The sequence below is a fragment of the Vulpes vulpes genome, chromosome 11 (genome assembly GCF_048418805.1).
Source record: "Vulpes vulpes isolate BD-2025 chromosome 11, VulVul3, whole genome shotgun sequence".
Classification (NCBI taxonomy): domain Eukaryota; kingdom Metazoa; phylum Chordata; class Mammalia; order Carnivora; family Canidae; genus Vulpes; species Vulpes vulpes.
Window position 1 is genome coordinate 64,116,381 of NC_132790.1, and position 7,810 is coordinate 64,124,190.

Here is a 7,810-nt window from a genome sequence, read left to right on the forward strand (position 1 = left end):
GTTCCCCCTTTTGAAGGGATAAATTTCAAAGAATTTGTTGACATATTATAGAACTATGACATACCATGTGTGACACTTGCAGGGTACACTTTAAAATGTTCCTCCCCGCCCGGAGAGTAAAAGGAGCTGGGTTATTTCTCTTCCAACTCCCACTGCTACTGGTTGAAGATTCTGGGGCAAGGGTGCCCTGGAGGCAAGAAGGGGTGAGGGTATGGGAGGGAGGTAATCCTTTCATTCTGCATAGTGTTTAAGAGATGCTCCCTGAGGTACCAGAGGTGCAAGTTCAAGCTGTACTGCCCCAAACTGATGCCTTGTTTACAAGCAGAGCCCTGAGTGCCCATCCAGCTGTAGGCCATGTCAGGGATTTGAGCTCAGCTTAAGCCAGCTCTTTTTTTAAGATTTTATTTATTCATGAGAGACACAGAGAGAGGCAGAGACACAGGGAGAGAAGCAGGCTCCATGCAGGGAGCCCGATGTGGGACTCGATCCTGGTACTCCAGAACCATGCCCTGGGCCGAAGGCGGTGCTAAACTGCTGAGCCACCCAGGCTGCCCTAAGCCAGCACTTAATTCACTATTTCCATTTACCATGACCGGAAACACCTGCCTTTTCTTGCCTTCATCTTCTTCAGCTGAAAAGGAGTCTGAGGCCCTTGTTCTGTTTCCCACATTCCTTTTGCTTGGCCCAGCAAATGATTTCCATGTAAATGGGAGGTATTTATAAACATGTGCACACACACTTGCATTCACAAAGACAAATTGCACCCCTCTTGCTTTGCTATTTCTGGCACTAACCTTCATTTATAATGCCATATTTGTGTAATTACAGTGCTGCAGTACTGGATCATGATTTCAATATACAGTCAAAATCGCCATCAGAAGAAACAGGGAAGAAGATGCAAAACAAATGCAAAGCAATTAAAAAGTTTCTCGTTGTCTCCTGCGCTCAGGTCTTGAGATGCTCTCAGAGACATAGAGGGAGAAGCAGGCTCCTCGCAGGGAGCCTGATGTGGGACTGGATCCCCAGTCCCTTTGGAGGTACCTGAGGTACCTTTGGATGTACCTGTGAGTATGTGCATGTGCGTGTGCACCTGTTTACGGTTTTGCTGCTATTAGAAGTCTGGTCCAGGAACTACAGTGTGAATACCCACTGGAGTGGCTGACTACTTGGAGATTACAATTCCTTCTGCTTGATTAGATTCTTCTGTTTAATTATCTCTGGTCCTAATGGTCAGGGGATCTTGGCCACAGAGTGTAGTTGTTATGATAAATGTATACCTTCTCACCCCTTCCTCTGCTATTTTTTTTTTTTGCGGTAATTCCCCAGTAATATTTTTAAGTTGCTTTTATTTTTTGTTTTTTAAGATTTTATTTATTTATTCATGAGAGACACAGAGAGGCAGAGACATAGACAGAGGGAGAAGCAGGCAGGGAGCCTGATGTGGGACTTGATCCCCAAACCTGGATCATGCCCTGAGCTGAAGGCAGTCGCTCAACCGCTGAGCCACCCAGGCGTCCTGAAGTTGATTTTCTATGCTTGAAGAATACTCTTCCACTTCCAGAGTTTACCTGTCTCTCTATCCTTGCTTTCCCAGTCCCTCTTCCTCCCATTATCCTTTTGCAACATTCTCTGCCCTGTCACTGGCTGAGATGCCTGCAAATTCAATAGCATCCTATTTTCTCAGCTAGGCAACGTGCCAGCCAGAAGCTCAGGGGTCTGAGTGGCTTTGTGTTGGGGACACTTCCTCTCCTGCTTGCTGCATGCTTGCAAAAATATTGAAATACTAAGTGAATCCTTTTCCAGTGCCTGAAAAACCAAATTCTTTTCTTCTTCCATTTCTGGCTTGGGGTGTAGTGAAGGCACAATCTACTCTGCCAAATCTTAAAACCTTAAAGCAACTTATGCATCAAATTTTGGGGTGGGCCTTTGTCTTTCAGAAAGTTCCCTGGGGCTATCTCACATAAAATCCCACTCTGAATAACAAATTTGGAAACGTCGGCAAAAATATTCCTTTGGCACATTACAATTTGCCTGATTGGGAAGGAGGACTTCAGGAGAAAAGGAAGGAGTATCTTAAATGATTATTATTAATTACTTTTTGGCTGGGACCAGGCAGTATTCACTCACTCATGACTTTGGATCAAAAGCTTCTAATGGCTGCTACAATCAAGCCTTTTAATCACCTCCCTTCTTCACTCTTGTTCTGTCCCTGGCTGTTGTGCTCCTTTGTGAGTTGCAGGTGAGAAGCGAAATGGGCAGAAGGGGTGGTGGTGCCAGAATGTAAAGGGAGAAGTCCAATTCCTTCTGATTTCTTCATTCAAGTGCCACAGGAGAAGCCGAAGAGCACCTCAATAGATGTACACCCCACACCTAGTACTTCTGGGTTGACAGGGAAGGAGAGTCGGAGATATCGTTAGCCGCCTACATTCTATTAGCTTTGAAATTTCATTCTAGTAATTCCATAGCCCTTGAACTCTCTTTAAGGGTCACTGGAGGGAGATCTTTGTTTAAGAGACAGGACCAGGCAGGGAGTACATCATGTGTGCCTTTTAGTCTGTGTTTTTCGTGGCTGATTGCAAAGCTAGAGAACAGGTCAGCTTCAGGAAATTCATTCAATTGCTTAATTGAAGTGATAACCTATTTTAAAATAATTTTTACAAATTAAAGAGGGAGTCCTTTATGTAGATTTCTTTTTACCGACTTGGGATAAGGAGACCTGTTTTCACTAGGAATTTTTTCCCTTCTGAGTACACTTCCTACTGTACCTTCTTTGGCTTCTGAAATCCTACCCTCATTTAACTGCTGGCTGAGGTCTCCTGTCTACCGTTTTCCCCATCACTGATGGCATTTTCTCTCATCTGTGGCAACTGCACATACCCTAATAAATTAATTTCACAGGCTTGCTGTGTTAGGGGTTGTGGTGGAACCCAGCGAAGTGTAGCAAATTATTTTTATCTCCTGCTCCCTGTTAAGCAGCGGTTGTTATTCTATTATCTATGTTTTGAATCTAGCTGTTTGATCCTCAAAGCCTAAAAGTAGCTCCTGTGCAGTTTTATGGTATTAGGGATGCTGGTTGCAGTTCTAAATTCCTCTGGCTGAGCCACATCCACTTGCCACATCCCGAAAAATACATTTGGCTGTATTTTCCCCTGGCATCCCTATGTACTGTGGCCTGTAGAGATATTACTTCCAAATACATTTCACTCTCCTTTCCTCACAAATCCACCAACCGAATCGACAATCTGAATGGTTGGCAGAGATAACATTGCCACTTCTCACACACTGTGTAGACCTTGTTTCTTATTTAGCTAGTGATAAAGTCAGCATCCTGGGAGGTTTGCAAAAGCCAATCTTTCTCTCTCTCTCTCTCTTTTTTTTTTTTCCTAGTACTACAATTGGATTCCATAAGAGAGAAGAACACCATAGTGGGAAAGCTTGAGTTCTCAGATATCATTTCTGTCTGGCCAATTTGAGGTGACAAAGGAAGGCCTTGGTCATTATGCCTACAAGTGACAGGATGGTTAATGTATCTTTTGTAAATCTCAATCTGGATTGGGAAAAACAAGAAAATTGGAAAAATGTGTTTCTGTCAGCTCTGATGGCAAAACTAACCATTCTGCCTCAGCCAGTTTAAGCTAAGAAGGGAGGCCATGGGAGGAAAAGAGGAGGGGAAGAAGGTAAGCAAAGGGAGCAGCTGCACTTGATCATACCTGGGGCAAGGACGGGGGTGGGGTGTGTGTGGGGGGGTGGGGGGCGGGGTAGGTCCTATGAAGCAATCAGTTGTCTTGTATATGCTTCATTCTCCTTTTGCTGTTGATTTGCTTCCTCCTAATTCTGGCTCATGACTCCTCGTGGCCTCTGAAGCAACCTCGTCACCTTCCTTGGTATACATTTTTCAGCATTCTCTAACCATTTCCTGTTTCAAAAGTCCAAGAAAGAGAATCCCACCATCCTAGCTGGTCTTTTCACCCGAGGTCACCCTAGAGGCTAGGGTCTGGCTGCTGTGGCCTTAGGTTTGTACCTGTGGCTGGGGCCACTGGGTAAGCATGGGGCCCCTCCTGGGCCTAAACATTCTGCAGAGGAAGTGGTTGGGCCCATTCTGGGGAATGGCGAGTAGCAGCCCAGGTCACCTCAGGTTTTCCTACACAGCAGACACACACCATTTACATTTGTAATTAATTGTGTGCCCTGTGAAACATATGACAAAAGACCTTACACACAAAGGGATCTAGCACATGACACTTGTAGGGTGCTTGCTGTTGATACTTGTGGTTCAAAAGGAAAGTCTTCTTCTGCATTAAGATCCACAGCAAGGAACAACAACAACGAAAACAAAAAATCCTCAAGAGTGATTTAACTCGTGGAAACGTATATAAACAGTCATTTATGCCCTTAAAGAATGAATAAAAGATCAAAGTTAGAATAACAGAACAAAGAACCTTCTTTTGTTTTGCCTTTTTCTGCATGAGAAAAATCACCCCAGGACTGGCGATTTCAATATCCTATTCTTTCTCAGATATGAATGTAAATATGTATAATGAAAAAGTCAGCTGGAGGCTTAGTTGGCCCTTGAGAGCCATATAAATTTGCCTTTATCTCCCAAATTCCATGGTCCCTGGAGCTCTAAAGCCTAGATTTCTGCTATTTCCTAGGGTGGGATGCAGGTGGGATAGACACATGTGTCCTTTTGGCTTTCTCTCCCATTTGAATTCAGTTCCTTGAATCTGCTCTTGTCCTGTACCATGTCTACCCTAGTATGAAACTGCCTCTTTGGGGAAGATTTCCTGCGGGGTCCTTGTGAGCAGTCTCATTGTACAGCAAAAGGTCTTTGCCCTCTCCTGGCCTGTTCTCCCTCCCTAGCCCCCTGCCAGATTGCTCCAGATGGCAAGAGTCCTATATTTCTCTTTCTTCTCTGTGGCAGAGCTACTCAACTTCCCTTCCAGATTTCTTCTCCCTAGTCTATACCTCCAATCCTATAAAAACAAACAACAAAAAACCTAAACAGAACCAAGGGACTGCCTTTGTGCCTGTAAGGAGAAGGTTGGGTTGTAACTAGCATGTTGATAACAAATAATGTACTTAAAAAGCCCCCACCAAAGTGTGAGGTTAGAACTGTTGCCCCCTTTTGTCAAAACTTGAGTACTGGGTAAGCTGGGGACTTGAGGTCACAGCATAACCAGTGCAGCCGTGTGAAAGTTGCAATCTGGTAGGTTCCAGTAGATTCACAGAATGCCATGAGTTTCACACACCTGCCTTCTTTCATCAAGACTGCTCCATCAGTTTGTTAACATCTTTGGTGAAGTAAGTGGATCTATGTGTCTAGACAACTGGGTTGATTTCTTTCTGGCTGAGTGGCCTTTGCCAGAGAGCGCTAACTAGTGAATCACTCTCAAATGAAAACAAGGTAAACTTTTGGGACTTTGTCATATCCAAGTACTCATATTCCTTCCTGACAGTACTGTGATTCTACTTGTGGCCATTGCCTCTCTTCCACAGTGGGCAGTTTGAGTGGATGGAAATGCAGGTGGAATTCCTCTGTGATGGATGTTGAAGATCTTGTCAGCCAGATCCTTCCCCCTACTGCCTATTACAGCCAGGAGCCAGTCACCGTACCTGAACTCAGCCAAGAGGACCTTTCCCCCCAGCTCTTCAAATCTTGAATAGAGTAAAATAGACAAAGAGATGATGATTAGAGCTTATTCATTCCAGAATCAGTCTCCCCAGCAAGACTGAACTGTTCCTGATTTTGGCACTGCTCAGTTCTGCAGGCTTCCTTTTAATTCATCACCTTTGCCTATTTCCCCAGGATGTGTTTCTGTTAACTGCAACCAAGGAACCTAAATGAGAACAGACTTCTCTAGTAGAATGTCAAACCCTGCCCATGTCTCTTTGCCTTGTTTGCTATTATTATTCAATGACTGAGATAAACATGTGGATGGCATCAGGGTCTGGAGTGATTACCAAAAGTAGAAATGATGGATTAAAGTAGGTGAGATATTACTAATAAGGATGATTGCAGGTTGGCATTTTAGATGCTAAAATCTAACTGTATATCAGCTTGGGGAAGGGGTAGGATCCTGTGTTAGGGTAGTACTAGCAGCCCTTATTTAGCCCTAGCTATTAGGTTGCTCCAAGGAAGGTACTGCTTTCCCACAGAAGAGGAAATTGAGGCTTGAGGGGACTCAGCTAACACCTGATTGCTGTAGGATTCAAACCCAAGTTCTGGCTTTTTCCCTAACGCTACAGGTAGTAGCCAAAACTGTAATCACAGAGTCTTGCACCAGAGAAGAGTGCCAGTGAGGGTAGCTCTGAGTCCAAAAATCTATAGTAAGCTCATGTGTAGTTGCAGCAAATGGGGGCCCTGGGGACACTTTAACTAGGAGTTGAGGCAAAGAAACCTGCAGTGAATAATTAAAAGCAAGGTGGTGTTCATGCATTGCAAGACTCAACATAGCAAAGATGTCAGTTCTCCCCAAGCTGATCTATATGTTTAATACAAATCTTATAAAAATCCCAGCATGGTTTTTAATAGACACAGACAAGCTTATTAAAAAAATTTACATGGAAGTGTTCAGGACTTTAGAATAGCTAAAATATTTTGAAAAACAACCAGAATAAAGTGGGATTCATTTTATCTTATGTTAAGGCTTATTATATTGCTATAGTAATCAAGACAGTGTGGTCTCAGTGAAGGGATAGACACATAGATCTATGGAACAGAATACCTAGGTATAGGCCCACACAAATATGCCTGACTGATATTTGACAAACTTGCAAAAGCAATATAATAGGGAGAAGACAGCCTCTTCAATAAATGGTGTTGGAGCAATTGGATATCTACACGGGAAAAAGAAGGAACCCTAACCTAAACCTCATGTCTTGTATTAAAATTCATTTGAAGTGAATCATAGACTTAAATATAAAACTATAAAACTTCTATAAAAAATGTAGGAGAAAATTTTCAGGATGTAGGGCTAGTGAAGACTCTTTCAGCATATGGAGCCCAATCCATAAAAAAGAAAAATTGAAAAAAAAAAAAGGAAAAATTGATAAATTTGACATTGTCAGAATTAAAAACTTTTGTTCTGTTAAACTACATTAAGAGGATAAGCACACATGGTTCTTTGAAAGAATTAATAAGATAAATAAACCCCTAGCCAGTCTTATTAAAAAGAAAAAAGACTCAAATTAACACAATCATAAATGAAAGAGGAAAGATCATAACCAATACCAAGGAAATACAGATGATTTTTAAAACGTATCATGAGCAACTATATGCCAAAAAATTTGGCAATCTAGAAGAAATGGATGCATTTCTGGAAAACACAAATTACCAAAACTGCAACAGGAAGTAATAGAAAACCTGAATAGGCCAATAACCAGGGAGGAAATTGAAGCAGTCATCAAAAACCTCCCAAGACACAAACGTCCAGGGCCAGATGGCTTCCCAGGGAAATTCTATCACACGTTTAAAGAAGAAACCATACCTATTCTACTAATGCTGTTTCGAAGGATAGAACGGGAAGGAATACTTCCAAACTCATTTTATGAGACCCAGCATTACCTTGATTCCAAAACCAAAGACCCCACCAAAAAGACGAAGTATAGACTAATATCCGTGACGCACATGGATGCATAAATTCTCACCGAGATACTAGCCAATAGGATCCAACAGTACATGAAGAGGATTATTCACCATGATCAAGTGGGATTTATCCCCAGGATGCAAGGGTGGTTCAACACTTGTAAAACAATCAATGTGATAGATCACATCAACAAAAGAAAAAACAAGAACCATATGATCCTCTCA